The sequence below is a fragment of the Phyllobates terribilis genome, unplaced genomic scaffold (assembly GCF_046119375.1).
Source record: "Phyllobates terribilis strain yellow unplaced genomic scaffold, ASM4611937v1 Scaffold_9__5_contigs__length_417890890, whole genome shotgun sequence".
Lineage (NCBI taxonomy): Eukaryota > Metazoa > Chordata > Amphibia > Anura > Dendrobatidae > Phyllobates > Phyllobates terribilis.
In genome coordinates this window covers 152,308,345-152,326,785 of record NW_027362769.1, presented here as the reverse complement: position 1 = coordinate 152,326,785, position 18,441 = coordinate 152,308,345, and positions in this window count along the sequence as shown.

Below are 18,441 nucleotides of genomic sequence, written 5' to 3'. Positions count from 1 at the left end.
AAGGACGGACAGGATGGACGGGAACTAAACAAGTCTTATGGCAGTCCTGTCCCCAGCGAAGGACTTCTCCGGTCTTCCAATCAAGCACGGGTGCATGTTTCTGAAGCCAAGGTAGGCCCAGCAATAGGGCGTGAGAGAGTCCAGGCAGAACATGAAAGAAGATGCTCTCAGAGTGCAGCATTCCCACCTGCAGGGTTATGGATTCGGTGATGAGTTGGATGGGATGTGGTAAGAGGCCCCCATCCACGGCAGCGACAGATAAGGTTACAGCTAGAGGTTTGGTGGGAATGCGGTATTTCTCTACCAGAGACTGAGAAATGAGATTTCCGGCAGCTCCAGAGTCAAGTTGGGCTAGTTCAAAATAACGGTTCTCCCCGCAGATGATAGAGACCGACAGCAACAGAGATGGAGAGGGTTTATTCTTGTCTAGGACGACCTCTCTGAGCGATCCTAGACACAGGCATTTCCCGACCTCTCCGGGCAGGAACGGATCCGGTGCTCCTTACTGCCACAGTAGAAGCAGCTCCCCTCGGCACGGCGTAACTCTTGACGGGTTTTGACCATCTTGGTCTCGTCGACCTGCATAGGCTCGGGTGAGTGCGCCTGGGGAGTAGCAGGAGAAGGGACAGGTTTCAGAAAGGTAGGGGCTAGACGTGGAAACCTCCTCTCACGGGTGACCTCTTTGGCGCGTTCCTGGAACCGGATGTCAATCCGGGTGGCAAGAGTTATTAAGTCGTCGAGAGTGGTAGGTATGTCCCGACCGGCGAGTTCATCTTTAATACGGCCGGACAGACCCTCCCAAAAGACAGACACCAGGGCGTCGTTATCCCAGGCCAGCTCCGAAGCAAGGGTACGGAACCGTATGGCCTATTGGCCCACGGTGAGAGTTCCTTGATGGAGACGTAGCAGAGATGATGCGGATGAGGTCTTCCATCCGGGTTCGTCGAAGACTTTCCGGAAAGCCGTGAGAAAGGCTGGCAGGTTGGACACCAGGGGGTCTCCTCTCTCCCATAGAGGATTTAGCCAAGCCAGTGCCTCCCCCGTGAGATGGGACATGATGAAGGCTACTTTGGCCCGGTCGGAGATAAACTGGTGGGACAGGAGTTCAAAGTGCAAGGTGCACTGGTTCATGAAGCCCCGAGCTTGAGCGGGGTCGCCTCCTAAGCGAGGAGGTGCAGAAAGCCGGGGTCTGGGGCAGGATGCCATGGTATTGGTGGGCAGCGGCGCTGCCGGGCTGCGAGTCATGACACTAGCGGTGGTTGCTGGTGGAGCAGTCAGAGTGTCCAGGCGAGAGTTGACATTCCGCAGATGACTCAGGATGGACTCCTGTTGGGACCTCTGACGGGACAGTTCATGACATAGGTCCGAGAGCGAGGGAGCTTGGGTGCCACCGGGTTCCATGGCCCGAGCAAACTGTAACTGGTCTGGGAGGCGGAACTTCTGAGCAACTATACAAGGGGGCAGTCCTTGTAAGGAAGCGGGTGGCTCCCAGGGAAGACGGGCAGGTAGTCACGGCAAGTGACAGGGACAGTCTCTGGGTAGAAGGGCAGGTAGTCGCGGCAAGTGACAGGAACAGTCTCTGGATAGAAGGGCAGGTAGTCACGGCAAGTGACAGGGACAGTCTCTGGGTAGAAGGACGGGTACTCACGGCAAGTGACAGGGACAGTCTCTGGGTAGAAGGACAGCAGGCAGGTGGCTGGTGAGCGCTCCCAGGTGAGCGGGCGAGAGTCTCTGGACGGGCAGGTGGTCACGGCAAGTGACGGCAGAGCCTCCAGGTAGGCTAGCAGGCAGGTAGCAGGTGAGTGCTCCCAGGTGAGCGGGCGAGAGTCTCTGGACGGGCAGGTGGTCACGGCAAGTGACGGCAGAGCCTCCAGGTAGGCTAGCAGGCAGGTAGCAGGTGAGTGCTCCCAGGTGAGCAGGCGAGAGTCTCTGGACAGGCAGGTGGTCACGGCAAGTGACGGCGGAGCCTCCAGGTAGGCTAGCAGGCAGGTAGCAGGTGAGCGCTCCCAGGTGAGCAGGCAAGAGTCTCTGGACAGGCAGGTGGTCACGGCAAGTGACGGCGGAGCCTCCAGGTAGGCTAGCAGGCAGGTAGCAGGTGAGCGCTGGCAGGTGGTCACGGCAAGTGACGGCGGAGCCTCCAGGTAGGCTAGCAGGCAGGTAGCAGGTGAGCGCTCCCAGGTGAGCAGGCAAGAGTCTCTGGACAGGCAGGTGGTCACGGCAAGTGACGGCGGAGCCTCCAGGTAGGCTAGCAGGCAGGTAGCAGATGAGCGCTCCCAGGTGAGCGGGCAGGCTGGTCCATAGACAGACTGGCAGGTGTCGGAAGGCAGACCGTCGAACCGCAGGCTTGCAAGCAGGTAAACGGATATCAGGCAGGTATCAAGCAGGAATCTGACAGGTGACTGGCAGGTAACTGGTAACGGGACCTGAGGGCTGAAGCAGAGTGAAGGCTTTGCAACAACATTGCTCGGGCACCTCCATTTTGGAGGAGGTGCCTTATATATGGTGAGGTCCTCCGGCCATTGGCCGGGGACTCCTTAGAACGGCGCGAGCGGCCCCTTTAAGAGAGGGGGAGCGCGCGCGCGCCCTAAGCACAGTGGCCGGGAAGCAGCGCGCGCTGCCAGCAGAGCGGGAGGAGGACGCCGGGCACGGAGTGGAGAGGTGAGGGGAACAGCGTCCCTGCCTAGCAGGAGGCAGGGACGCCGACGCTACATACACACACACATATATTGTGGTAAAGCGACTAGCTTGGCTCTCACAGAGGCAGACATAAGTCACACGTCTCGGGTTAACTTTCTGCTGGTTTACTATATGGCATAAACACCAGCAGGGTTCCACAAAAATAAACAAGTCCTCTCCGGGATAACGGGAAAACAAAAGATAAAGTATAAATGAGTACATAAGCGAGCGAGGCTTCGCCCGCTCCAGGTAGCACAGTGAAGTCCCACCAAACACCAGTCCTTCGATGTTGTTCTCTGGCTTCACCACACGCAGCCTGGAGACTTCACTCTCCAGACCAGACTAGAGAAAAAAAAAATAAGGCCTGAGCATTGAAAGCTTGCTCAACCACTTCCTTAGGGGAGGTAGTGAATGACTTCCCACCCGATCTCTATGCCATTCACACAAAACCACTCCCTTCACAATGGTGTTTACACCCCCAACATATAACATGCTGGGGAAAAGTTGTAGGTTCAGTTCACACAGGCTAGCAGCCGTAGTGACACATACCTCCCCTCCCATATTACACCAGTGACTGTCACATATTCCCCCCCACTGCCCAAAGCCGGGGGTTTGGGCACCTTCAGACACCAGACAGGGAATTCTAGAGAGGGCATCAGCGTTCCCGCATAACTTCCCAGGCCTATGCTCCACGTGAAAATTAAAGTCCTGGTGACCTAAGAACCATCTAGTTACCTGGGCATTTTTACCCCTCCATCTCAAAGGGGCATGGTCTGATACCAGTTTAAACTTCCGGCCTAGTAGGTAGTATCTCAGTGTATCTATGGCCCATTTTATGGCTAAATACTCTTTTTCTACTATTGCATAGTTTTTCTCACAGGACGAGAGCTTCCGGCTCAGCTAGAGAATGGGATGTTCTTCCCCATTTATCTTTTGAGAGCGTACGGCTCCTAGGCAAACTTCTGAAGCGTCTGTGTGGACCACGAATTCTTTCTCAAAGTCTGGTGCGACCAGGATCGGCTGCTTACACAGTGCTAGCTTCAACTTCTGGAACGCCATCTCTGTTTCCTCCATTTCACTATCGTTGATCTGGTGCCTTTTTATTTTGGATAAACTGCTGGTAATATCCCACAATTCCGAGGAACGTTCTCACTTGCTTCTTGAAGAGTGGTTGCGGCCAGTTGTGTATTGCCTCCACTTTATTGACTTGTGGCTTTATTTAGCCTCTCCCGACTACATAGCCCAAGTACTTGGCCTCCTCCTTTCCAACGGCACATTTTCTCAGATTTATAGTAAATCCCGCCTTCCTCAGAGCATCCAGAATCACTTGTACCTTAGATAGATGACTAGCCCAGTCTGGGATAAAGACCACAATGTCATCAAAGTAGGCTGAGGCATACTTCTTATGTGGGGCTAGGATCCGATCCATAGCCCTCTGGAATGTGGCTGGGACCCCCTGCAATCCGAACAGCATTGGAGTGCATTGGAAACATCCATCAGGTGTCAAGAAAGCCGTCTTCTCCTATGCTGTCTGGGACATGGGGGTCTGCCAGTAGCCCTTTGTCAGGTCGAGGGTGGTGATATACCTTGCCGGTCCAAGCCTCTCGATGAGTTCATTGACGAGGGGCATCGGGTATGCATCACACTTGGACACCTCATTCAGCCGGCGGTAGTCGTTAAAAAACCTCCACTCCTCATTGGGTTTTGTCACGATGGTGATGGGACTCGACCATCCACTCTTTGACTCTTCTATAACAACGAGGTCTAACATCCTCTTCACCTCGGTTGAGATCACCTCCCGGCGTGCTTCAGGAATCCTGTAGGGCTTCAGTTTCACCCTTATATGCGACTCTGTTAGCACGTCATGCTCTACAACCTGTGTATGCCCCGGCAACTCTGAGAACTGGTCACGATTTCGCTGTAACAGTTATCGACACTGTTGCTTCTGGGCCGGCGATAGAGTCTCTGCTATGTCACATCTTCCACCTTGCCTTCAGGAGCAGCTCCCAAGCAAAGAGCTTCCACGGGTTCCCGATCACGGCACGGCTTGAGTAAGTTTACATGGTATATCTGATGCGGCTTTCTTCGGCCGAGCTGGTGGACTTTATAATTAACCTCACTGATTTTCTCCACCACCTCATATGGACCTTTTTACATTTTGCCAGGAACTTGCTCTCGACGGTAGGGATGAGCACCAGGACACGGTCCCCAGGCTGGAACTGCTTCAGCCTTGCCGATTGGTTATAGACCCTTGGCTGGGAGTCCTGCACCTGGAGGAGATGCGCCTTCATGATAGGCATCACTTTCGCCATTCTTTCCTGCATCTGGGTGACATGTTCAATGATGCTCTGGTGTGGTGTAACCTCGGCTTCCCAGGTTTCCTTAGCAATATCCAGGAGCCCTCGTGGATGTCGTCCATATAGTGGCTCAAACGGAGTGAATCCAGTAGGGGCTTGCGGAACCTCCTTTACTGAGAAGAGCAGGAACGATAGCAGGTAGTCCCAGTCACGTCCATCCTTCTCTACGACTTTCTTGAGCATCGCTTTTAAGGTTTTATCAAAGCGCTCTACTAGGCAGTCTGTCTGCGGATGGTAAACAATGTTCGCAGTTGGGCAATCTGGAGGACCTTACACAGCTCCTTCATTACCTTGCTCATGAACGGGGTCCCTTGATCGGTTAATATCTCCTTCGGCAGACCGGTCCTGGCAAATATATAGACAAGTTCCTGGGCTATGCTCCTACTCGATGAGTTCCTTAGCGGTACTGCTTCTGGATACGGGGTCGCATAGTCCATGACCACCAGAATGTATTGGTGGCCCTGTGCTGATTTAACTAAGGGCCCCACTAGGTCCATAGCAATCCCCTCAAAGGGGACTTTTATCACCGTTAGTCGGATTAGTGGACTACGGAAGTGGGAAAAGGGAGCGGTTATCTGGCTGGTGGGGCAGGACCTACAATAGTTTAGGATCTCCCTGGTCAATAAAACCTCCTAAATATCCTCTCCTGAGTTTTCTCAACCCCCAGGTGTCCCCCCAGAACATGTGAATGGGTCATATCTAATACCCTCCATCGGTATGGCTCTGGAACTAATAGCTGCTCCACTATTTCATCACCCCTTGGTTTGGTCACCTGATACAATAACTCCCCCTGAACTGTGAAGTGTGGGTAACTGGTGTCTGCCCTCGGCTCTTGAGCAACCCCATTACAGACAGTAACATTGTCCCATCCCCCCTTCAAGGTCAAGTCCCGAACTTAAGCAGACCCAAAGTTCTCTCCTGTCACCTCTAACTCAGGGAGGTCGGCCTCCTCGGTCACAGTCTCGTCCTCGTCCCCGGCAAGGACACACAATGAGAACTCATCCCCTTCAGATGTCGACAGGGGTATTTCCTTAGGGACCTGGAATTTGCCCACACGACTCAGTCCGGTTCCTTTCCCCCACAAGTCCCAGAACAACGGGAAATCGAGCGCCCAATATGACGGGATGTATCAGGTCCTTAACCATCCCGACCTCGTGGGATTGGGCACCACAGTCTGTTCCCACTGTCACAGTGGCCACAGGGTAGTCCTTGGTGTCCCCATGTATGCAGCGAATGCCCACAGTCTTGGCAGAGATCAGCTGGTAGGAAAGGTTGGCACTGATTAGGGTAACTAGACTCCCTGAATCCAAGAGTCCAAGCACCATCACCCCATTAACGGACATGGCACTGACCTGCGGCCCCTCGCCAGGTCGACAGTCCACACTGCAGATGGGATAAGCATAATAGGAGACCGGTCTGCCTAAGCTGCAGTCCATGGGCTCGGGGGACATATGACACCTGGCAGCTACGTGTCCAAGGTTGTGTTGTGACACCGCCAACAGACTAGACCTTTAACAACAGTCCTTGTGGCATATTCAGTGGGAGTGGAACGCCCCCCAGTGGTGGCTCTAGACCCCTTCCGTGGTGAACCTGCCCTCTTTTGGGTATCCCAGTATGGAGAAGTGACTATTTCTGGATTCCGGAGTGATTTCTCAACCATCTGGTACCTCTCTACGAGGCGATGAAGTCATCTGCGTTCTGGGGATCGCCCTGGGCAACCCAAGTCTGTACTGGCTTGGGAAGGGAGTGCACAAATCTATCAATCACCACCCGCTCAACCATCTGGGCCGGAGTGGAGGACTCTGGCTGCAACCACTTCTGAACGAGATGCAGTAGGTCAAACATCTGCGAACGAGGGGGTTTGTTGCTGGCATACGTCCAATGGTGAACCCGTTGGGCTCTCACCTCCATATTCACTCCCAGGCGTGCTAAGATCTCTGTTTTTAGCTTGGCGTATTCCTTGGCATCCTGCAGTGCCAAATCGCAATATGCCTTTTGGGGTTCCCCTGACAAATATGGTGCCAGAACCTCTGCCCACTGTTCTGGTGGAAGTCTCTCCCGATCAGCCACCCTCTCAAAGACAGTCAGAAATGCTTCTACATCATCTCCGGGGGTCATCTTCTGCATGGCCTGTCTTACCGCCTTCCTGCCGTGGGAGTCATCAGTCTGCCCTGGGGGTGGGGCGGTTGCCCTGCCCTGGATGGCGTCCACCAGAAGCTGTTTTTTATATGGCCATTTTTTAGTTAGTATGGGGGATACTATTGATACTACCTTACTCATTTTTCCTCTTGTGAACACCTACCTACAGGAACTAAAATTCACTGCTAAAAACTTAAAATAACTCTGTCCATGTGTGCCTGATTTTTTGTTTCATCCTTTTCCTCTTGAAAATATTTTTAAACTTTGTGATCATATGTCAATGATGTTTTAATTATTATTTGTTAATAAAGAATGTTATTATATATCTGCAAGTGGTTTTTGGATTTTTCCAAGTTTAGGTGTTATGATTGGGGACCCACTGCATATTTTTGTCTATCCTGACCAAATGGGGAGATATGATATATTTATCTCTAGCCAGTATGTATTATTTATGCTTTTGGAGTAGTGTTTTGTACTTATATTTGGAGCAGAGGCTGATGGCCATGGCTCAGTACACACAGAGAGAAACAGCTATGACAGTACAGTCGACAAAAGTGGCAAAAAGCTCCTGAACTTATGCAGCAGTTTAGGACTTCATAAACTCAATGGCCGTACCAAAGGAGACTCTCTAGGAAGATATACATTAAACTCCCACGTAGGAAGGAGTGTTGTTGACTATGCCATTACTGACCTGGAACCGGCAAATATCGGCACCTTCATTTTGTCACCCCACAAACGCACCTGACAGATCACAGCCAACTTCCTCTATGCATGAAATCATCAACAGAAAAGCCCCAGCTGAACGGCCTCTTCAACCTGCCTCCATCCTATAAATGGTCCAAGGCAAAATATAAAGAGATTCCAAGCAGCCCCGAAATACAGGAGATGCTCTACCACTTTGACAACTACGAGTAGAAGTCAAACCCAGAAGGAGTGAGTCAAGCTGCAAAAGACCTCAATGATATATTCTATACCATGGCCGAACTGTCCGACCTTAAAAAAGTCAACCACAAGAGGCCAAAAGAAGAACAGACCTACGGCTGGTTTGACAGAGAATGTAAAGCCGTTCGGAAGAGCCTGAGAACGGCCTCAAACATGAAACACAGAGACCCCAACCACCCGGATCTCAGAGACTGCTACGACACCTTACAAAGGCAATACAAAACCATCCTCAGGAGGGAGAAGCAGAGTTACATCTCCACTAAACTTAACCAACTCCAAGAAGCCCTCCAAAACAACTCCTTTTTGGAACTATGGAACCACATGGGCACAAAAAGCAAGAAAAGCACCATCCACATCCAAAACGGCAACATCTGGCTCCAGTACTTCAGTTACCTATACAAAGACATCCCGAAGGAAGGACTGAGCCTAGAACAGGAAAACATAATGGCAAAACTAAAGGCAATAGAGGAAAAAGTAAAAAAATTACAAAACCCTCTGGATACACCAATCACATTTCAGGAAGTTTCAGAGATAATGTCTTTCATAAGGTGTAGAAAAGCCAGCGGCCTGGATGGAATCCCACCAGAAATACAGCCCACCAGAAATACAGGCTGCAATGGCTAAACTGTTCTATATTGTGCTGAGCAATGGCTACTTCCCTCGCACCTGGAACCAAGGCCTCATCTCACCCATCCACAAGAGTGAGGACAGGTATGACCCTGCCAACTACACAGGCATAAGTGTCAGCAGCAACCTGGGAAAACTATTCAACAATATCCTAAACAAGAGGATCCTCCATTTCCTCACCGAACACAACGTCCTCAGCAAAAGCCAAGCAGGGTTCATGCCAAACCACCGCACCACCGACCACATCTACACCCTGCACAGTCTGATTGAGAATCACGTCCACAACACAAAGCACGGGGAGATATACGCTTGTTTTGTAGACTTTAAAAAGGTCTTCGACTCAATATGGTACCCGAGCCTGTTCCTGAAACTGCTGGAGAGCAGAGTAGGACGAAAGACCTATGATGTCATCTAAAGCTCCTACACTGAGAACCGCTGCAGCGTGAGAGCAAACGGGAAAAGAACGGCTGATTTCCAGTAGTGTGGAGGAGCCGGACAGGGCTGCAGCAGAAGTTCAACGCTCTTCAATATCTACATCAATGAGCTGGCTACTGCTCTGGAATCCTCTGCGGCACCAGGTCTCACACTCCATGACGCCCAGGTGAAATTCCTGCTGTATGCAGATGACCTAATGCTGCTGTCACCAACCGAGAAGGGTCTCTAAGACCACCTGAAAATCTTGGAGAAGTTCAGCTCCACATGGGCATTACCCATCAAACCAAACAAAACCAACATCATGGTGTTCCAGAAGAGAAAGACAAGATTGGACCAGCGCCCTTCATTTGTGCTAAACAACTGCGCTCTCACAGAAACGGACAAATACACCTACCTGGGCCTGGAAATTCACCGGTCAGGGAGCATCAAACACGCCATATAGACCCTGAAGGCCTAGACCTGCAAAACCTTCTATGCCATCCCTAGGAAACGCTACCATTTGAAGCCGCCAGTGAGCACCTGAGTAAAAATCTTCGATGCCATCATCACCCCAGTCCTCCTGTAGGGCAGCGAAGTCTGGGGTCCTCACACATACCCTGGCTGGTCAAGGTGGGATTCCAGCCCAACAGACGAGCAGGAGCAGCTCACCCAAACCCAACCTGACTCAAACAACAACCACAGCAGCCTGACAAAAGCCAGAATCAGGAAGATGGTAGACGAGGGAAAGGAGAGATACGTCAGTGACTGGGGAAACTACATCAACGCTTCACAGAAACTGACCATGTACTGGAGTCTACAGAGAGACTACAGACTGGCACCATATCTGGAGAAACTCCAGGACCCCAGAGACCACCAGATCCTGAGCCGCTATAGACTCAGCGCCTACAGTCTGGCCATCGAGTCTGGCCGGCACAGACAGAGCTACAAGCCCAGGGAGGACAGACTGTGCCCACACTGTGACCTGGAGTCCCTGGATGATGAGACCCACTTCCTGCTACACTGCACCAAATACTCAGTAGTGAGGGACACTCACAAGAGGAGACTCTCTGATCTCTTCCCGGATTTCAACTCCATGAAGGAGGAAGAGAAAACATTATCCTGCTGGGGGAAGAAGAGAACGCGGAGGAGAGAGCAGCGCGGTATGTGGGCGCGGGGGAGAGAGCAGCGCGGTATGTGGGCACGGGGGAGAGAGCAGCGCGGTATGCGGGCGCGGGGGAGAGAGAGCAGCGCGGTATGCGTGCGCGGGGGAGAGAGCAGCGCGGTATGGGGGCGCGGGGGAGAAAGCAGCGCGGTATGGGGGCGCGGGGGAGAAAGCAGCGCGGTATGCGAGCGCGGGGGAGAGAGCAGCGCGGTATGCGAGCGCGGGGGAGAGAGCAGCGCGGTATGCGAGTGCGGGGGAGAGAGCAGCGCGGTATGCAAGCGCGGGGGACAGTGCAGCGCGGTATGTGAGCGTGGGGGACAGTGCAGCGCGGTATGTGAGTGCACGCCATAGGCTGCAAGAAAAGGAACTATGATATGCCATGGACTTCCATAACCCCCACCCTGAATATGCCCCATCCATCATCCCTACAGTACCAATCCCTATTCCCTTTTGTACACTTGCTTTGGCAAAACTAATGTTTATTTGGTCCTGCCAATAAAGTTTCTTTGAATTGAATACACACACACAGATAATACACACACACTATATATATATATATATATATATATATATATATATATATATATATATATATATATATATATATATATATATATATATATATACACATACATACAGTGGTGGCCAAAAGTATTGGCACCCCTGCAATTCTGTCAGATAATACTCAGTTTCTTCCTGAAAATGATTGCAATCACAAATTCTTTGGTATTATTATCTTCATTTAATTTGCTTGCAAGGAAAAAACACAAAAGAGAATGAAGCAAAAATCAAATCATTGTTCATTTCACACAAAACTACAAAAATGGGCCGGACAAAAGTATTGGCACCCTCAGCCTAATACTTGGTTGCACAACCTTTAGCCAAAATAACTGCGAACAACCGCTTCCGGTAACCATCAATGAGTTTCTTACAATGCTCTGCTGGAATTGTAGACCATTCTTCTTTGGCAAACTGCTCCAGGTCCCTGATATTTGAAGGGTGCCTTCTCCAAACTGCCATTTTGAGATCTCTCCACAGGTGTTCTATGGGATTTAGGTCTGGACTCATTGCTGGCCACCTTAGAAGTCTCCAGTGCTTTCTCTAAAACCATTTTATAGTGCTTTTGGAAGTGTGTTTTGGGTCATTGTCCTGCTGGAAGACCCATGACCTCTGAGGGAGACCCAGCTTTCTCACACTGGGCCCTATATTATGCTGCAAAATTTGTTGGTAGTCTTCAGACTTCATAATGCCATGCACACGGTTAAGCAGTCCAGTGCCAGAGGCAGCAAAGCAACCGCAAAAAATTAGGGAACCTCCGCCATGTTTGACTGTAGGGACCGTGTTCTTTTCTTTGAATTCCTCTTTTTTTTTCCTGTGCACTCTATGTTGATGCTTTTTCCCAAAAAGCTCTACTTTTGTCTCATCTGACCAGAGAACATTCTTACAAAACGTTTTAGGCTTTCTCAGGTAAGTTTTGGCAAACTCCAGCCTGGCATTTTTATGTCTCGGGGTAAGAAGTGGGGTCTTCCTGGGTATCCTACCATACAGTCCCTTTTCATTCAGACGCCGACGGATAGTACGGGTTGACACTGTTGTACCCTCGGACTGCAGGGCAGCTTGAACTTGTTTGGATGTTAGTCGAGGTTCTTTATCCACCATCCTCACAATCTTACATTGAAATCTCTCGTCAATGTTTCTTTTCCGTCCACATCTAGGGAGGTTAGCCACAGTGCCATGGGCTTTAAACTTCTTGATGACACTGTGCACGGAAGACACAGAAACATTCAGGTCTTTGGAGATGGACTTGTAGCCTTGAGATTGCTCATGCTTCCTCACAATTTGGTTTCTCAAGTCCTCAGACAGTTCTTTGGTCTTCTTTCTTTTCTCCATGCTCAATGTGTTACACACAAGGACACAGGACAAAGGTTGAGTCAACTTTAATCCAGGTTATCTGGCTGCAAGTGTGATTTAGTTATTGCCAACACCTGTTAGGTGCCACAGGTAAGTTACAGGTGCTGTTAATTACACGAATTAGAGAAGCATCACATGATTTTTCAAAGGGTGCCAGTACTTTTGTCCACCCCCTTTTTTAGGTTTGGTGTGGAATTATATCCAATTTGGCTTTAGGACAATTCTTTTTGTGTTTTTTTCATTGAAGAAGAATTAAATGAAGAGAATAATACCAAAGAATTTGTGATTGCAATCATTTTCAGAAAAAAACTGAGTATTATCTGACAGAATTGCAGGGGTGCCAATACTTTTGGCCAGCACTGTATATATATATATATATATATATATATATATATATATATATATATATATACACACACAGTGCCTACAAGTAGTATTCAACCCCCTGCAGATTTAGCTGGTTTGATAAGATGCAAATAAGTTAGAGCCTTCAAACTGCAAACGAGAGTAGGTTTTATGAACAGAAGCATAAATCTTACAAACCAAAAAGTTATGTTGCTCAGTTGAATTTTATTAAATTTTAAACATAAAAGTGTGGGTCAATTATTATACAACCCCTATGTTTAATATTTTGTGGAATAACCCTTGTTTGCAAATACAGCTAATAATCGTCTTTTATAAGACCTGATCAGGCCGGCACAGGTCTGTGGAGTTATCTTGGCCCACTCCTCAATGCAGATCTTCTCCGAGTTATCTAGGTTCTTTGGGTGTCTCATGTGGACTTTATTCTTGAGCTCCTTCCACAAGTTTTCAATTGGGTTAAGGACAGGAGACTGACTAGGCCACTCCAACACCTTGACTTTTTCCCTCTTGAACCAGGCCTTGGTTTTCTTGGCTGTGTGCTTTGGGTCGTTGTCTTGTTGGAAGATGAAATTACGACCCATCTTAAGATCCTTGATGGAGGAGCGGAGGTTCTTGGCCAAAATCTCCAGGTAGGCCGTGCTATCCATCTTCCCATGGATGCGGACCAGATGGCCAGGTCCCTTGGCAGAGAAACAGCCCCACAGCATGATGCTGCCACCACCATGCTTGACTGTAGGGATGGTATTCTTGGGGTCATATGCAGTGCCATCCAGTCTCCAAACGTCACGTGTGTGGTTGGCACCAAAGATCTCGATCTTGGTCTCATCAGACCATAGAACCTTGAACCAGTCTGTCTCAGAGTCCTCCAAGTGATCATGAGCAAACTGTAGACGAGCCTTGACATGACGCTTTGAAAGTAAAGGTACCTTACGGGCTCGTCTGGAACGGAGACCATTGCGGTGGAGTACGTTCCTTATGGTATTGACTGAAACCAATGTCCCCACTGCCATGAGATCTTCCCGGAGCTCCTTCCTTGTTGTCCTTGGGTTAGCCTTGACTCTTCGGACAAGCCTGGCCTCGGCACGGGAGGACACTTTCAAAGGCTGTCCTGGCCGTGGAAGGCTAACAGTAGTTCCATAAGCCTTCCACTTACGGATGATGCTCCCAACAGTGGAGACAGGTAGGCCCAACTCCTTGGAAAGGGTTTTGTACCCCTTGCCAGCCTTGTGACCCTCCATGATCTTGTCTCTGATGGCCTTGGAATGCTCCTTTGTCTTTCCCATGTTGACCATGTCTGAGTGCTGTTCACAAGTTTGGGGAGGGTCTTAAATAGTCAGAAAAGGCTGGCAAAAGAGATCTTTAATCCACACATGTGAAGCTCATTATTCTTGGTGCCTGAACTACTTCTTAATACTTTTGGGGGACCAAACAGAATTCTTGTGGTTTGAGGGGTTGAATAATAAATGACACTCTGAATTAACTTTTAACGTTTTAAAAAAAACAAAAAAAAAAAAAACAAAACCAAAATTTGCTGCAGTGCATTTCCCACTTCCAGGCTGATCTACAGTACAAATGTCACAATGCCAAGTTAATTCCGCATGTGTCAACCAGCTAAATCTGCAGGGGGTTGAATACTACTTGTAGGCACTGTATATATATATATACACACATACTCACAGAGAGATCTATATCTATATACAGTACAGACAAAAGGTTTGGACACACCTCATGTAAAGATTTTTCTGTATTTTCATGACTATGAAAATTGTACATTCACACTGAAGGCATCAAAACTATGAATTAACACATGTGGAATTATATACTTAACAAAAAAGTGTGAAACAACTGAAAATATGTCTTATATTCTAGGTTCTTCAAAGTAGCCACCTTTTGCTTTGATGACTGCTTTGCACACTCTCTGCATTCTCTTGATGAGCTTCAAGAGGTAGTCACCGGAAATGGTTTTCACTTCACAGGTGTGCCCTGTCAGGTTTAATAAGTGGGATTTCTTGCCTTATAAATGGGGTTGGGACCATCAGTTGTGTTGTTAAGAAGTTTGGTGGATACACAGCTGATAGTCCTACTGAATAGACTGTTAGAATTTGTATTATGACAAGAAAAAAGCAGCTAAGTAAAGAAAAACGAGTGGCCATCATTACTTTAAGACATGAAGGTCAGTCAGTCTGAAAAATTGGGAAAACATTGAAAGTGTCCCCAAGTGCAGTTGCAAAAACCATCAAGCGCTACAAAGAAACTGGCTCACATGAGGACCGCCCCAGGAAAGGAAGACCAAGAGTCACCTCTGCTTCTGAGGATAAATTTATCCGAGTCACCAGCCTCAGAAATCGCAGGTTAACAGCAGCTCAGATTAGAGACCAGGTCAATGCCACACAGAGTTCTAGCAGCAGACACATCTCTTCAACTACTGTTAAGAGGAGACTTTGTGCAGCAGGCCTTCATGGTAAAATAGTTGATTGGAAACCACTGCTAAGGACAGGCAACAAGCAGAAGAGACTTGTTTGGGCTAAAGAACACAAGGAATGGACATCAGACCAGTGGAAATCTGTGCTTTGGTCTGATGAGTCCAAATTTGAGATCTTTAGTTCCAACTACCGTGTCTTTGTGCAATGCAGAAAAGGTGAACGGATGGACTCTACATGCCTGGTTCCCACCGTGAAGCATGGAGGAGGAGGTGTGATGGTGTGGGGGTGCTTTGCTGGTGACACTGTTGGGGATTTATTCAAAATTGAAGGCATACTGAACCAGCATGGCTACTGTAGCGTCGACGTCCTTGCCTCCTGCTAGGGAGGGACGCTGTTCCCCTCACCGCTCCGTGCCCGGCGTCCTCCTCCCGCTCTGCTGGCAGCGCGCGCTGCTTCCTGGCCACTGTGCTTAGGGCGCGCGCTCCCCCTCTCTTAAAGGGGCCGCGCGCGCTGTCCTAAGGAGTCCCCGGCCAATGGCCGGAGGACCTCACCATATATAAGGCACCTCCTCCAAAATGGAGATGCCCGAGCAATGTTGTTGCATAGCCTATCACTCTGCTTCAGCCCTCAGGTCCCGTTACCAGTTACCTGCCAGTTACCTGCCAGATTCCTGCTTGATACCTGCCTGTTACTTGTCTTTCTACTTGCATTCCTGCGGTCTGACAGTCTGCCTACCAGCCCTGCCAGTCTGTCTATGGATCTGATTGCCCGCTCACCTGGGAGCGCTCATCTGCTACCTGCCTGCTAGCCTTCCTGGAGGCTCTGCCGTCACGTGCTGTGACCACCTGCCCGTCCAGAGACTCTTACCCGCTCACCTGGGAGCGTCCGCCTGCTACCTGCCTGCTAGCCTACCTGGAGGCTCTGCCGTCACGTGCTGTGACCACCAGCCTGTCCTGAGACTCTTACCCGCTCACCTGGGAGCGTCCGCCTGCTACCTGCCTGCTAGCCTACCTGGAGGCTCTGCCGTCACCTGCTGTGACCACCTGCCTGTCCAGAGACTCTTGCCCGCTCACCTGGGAGCGTCCACCTGCTACCTGCCTGCTAGTCTACCTGGAGGCTTAGCCATCACTTGCTGTGACCACCAAGCTGTTCAGAGACTCTTGCCCGCTCACCTGGGAGCGTCCACCTGCTACCCGCCTGCTAGCCTATCTGGAGGCTTAGCCGTCACTTGCCGTGACCACCCGCCTGTCAAGAGACTGTCCCCGTCACTTGCCGTGACCTCCTGCCCTTCTACCCAGAGACTGTCCCCGTCACTTGCCGTGACCTCCTGCCCTTCTACCCAGAGACTGTCCCCGTCACTTGCCGTGACTACCTGCCCGCCTACCCTGGGAGCCACCCGCTTCCTTACAAGGACTGCCCCTTTGTATCGTTGCTCAGAGGTTCCACCTCCCAGACCCGTTACAGTTTGCTCAGGCCATGGAACCCGGTGGCACCCAAGCTCCCTCGCTCTCGGACTTGTGTCATGAACTTTCCCGTCAGAGGTCCCAACAGGAGTCCATTCTGAGTCACCTGCGTAGTGTTAACTCCCGCCTGGACACATTGTCTACCTCTTCGGGAGCTGCCTCCACACGCACACTTACTACCCCGGCACCGCTGCAGCCCATCAATACCATGGCATCTCTTCCCGGTCCCCGCCTCTCCGATCCTCCTCGTTTTGGCGGAGATCCCAGCCAGGCACGGGGCTTCATTAACCAGTGCACTCTGCACTTCGAACTGTTGGCACACCAGTTTTCCACCGACCGAGCCAAAGTAGCCTTCATCATGTCCCATCTCACGGGAGAGGCACTGGCTTGGCTAAATCCTCTATGGGAGAGAGGAGACCCCCTGGTGTCCAACCTGCCAGCCTTTCTCACGGCTTTCCGGAAAGTCTTCGACGAACCAGGACGGAAGACCTCATCCGCATCATCTCTGCTACGCCTCCGTCAAGGAAATCTCACCGTGGGCCAATATGCCATACGGTTCCGTACCCTTGCTTCGGAGCTGGCCTGGGATAATGACGCCCTAGTGTCTGTCTTTTGGGAGGGTCTGTCCGGCCGTATTAAAGATGAACTCGCCGGGCGGGACATTCCTACCACTCTCGACGACTTAATAACCTTTGCCACCCGGATATACATCCGGTTCCAGGAGCGCGCCAAAGAGGTCATCCGTGAGAGGAGGTTTCCACGTCTAGCCCCTACCTTCCAGAAACCTGTCACTTCTCCCGTTACTCCCCAGGCGCACTCACCCGAGCCTATGCAGGTCGACCAGACCAAGATGGTCAAGACCCGTCAAGAGTTACGCCGAGCTGAGGGGAGCTGCTTCTACTATGGCAGTAAGGAGCACCGGATCCGTTCCTGCTCGGAGAGGTCGGGAAACGCCTGTGTCTAGGATCGCTCAGAGAGGTCGTCCTAGACAAGAGTAAACCCTCTCCATCTCTGTTGCTGTCGGTCTCTATCATCTGCGGGGAGAACCGTTATTTTGAACTAGCCCAACTTGACTCTGGAGCTGCCGGAAATCTCATTTCTCAGTCCCTGGTAGAGAAATACCGCATTCCCACCAAACCTCTAGCTGTACCCTTATCTGTCGCTGCCGTAGATGGGGGCCTCTTACCACATCCCATCCAACTCATCACCGAATCCATAACCCTGCAGGTGGGAATGCTGCACTCAGAGAGCATCTTCTTTCATGTTCTGCCTGGACTCTCTCACGCCCTCTTGCTAGGCCTACCTTGGCTTCAGAAACATGCACCCGTGCTTGATTGGCAGACCGGAGAAGTCCTTCGCTGGGGAAAGGACTGCCATAAGACTTGTTTAGTTCCCGTCCATCCTGTCCGTCCTTCTCCTACCCCAGCCAATCTACCTGGTCTTCTGGTTCCCTATTGGTCTTATGCGGACGTCTTTAATAGAAAGGAGGCAGAGACATTACCCCCTCATAGACCATACGACTGCCCAATCGACCTGATGCCCGGCGCTACTCCTCCCCGTGGGCGTATTTACCCTTTGTCCGCTGCTGAGACCCGGTCCATGTCTGAATATATTGAGGAGAATCTGGCCCGGGGATTTATCCGGAAATCGACCTCCCCGGCGGGAGCAGGCTTCTTCTTCGTCAAAAAGAAGGACGGCTCACTCCGTCCCAGTATAGACTATAGAGGCCTTAACCAGATCACGGTGAAGAATAAATACCCCCTTCCGCTCATTTCAGAATTATTTGACCGTCTGAGGGGGGCTAGAATCTTCACCAAGCTGGACCTCCGTGGGGCGTATAACCTGGTCCGTATCCGTCAGGGGGATGAATGGAAGACGGCATTCAACACCCGGGACGGCCACTATGAATACCTGGTAATGCCCTTCGGTCTCTGTAACGCTCCCGCCGTCTTTCAAGAGTTGGT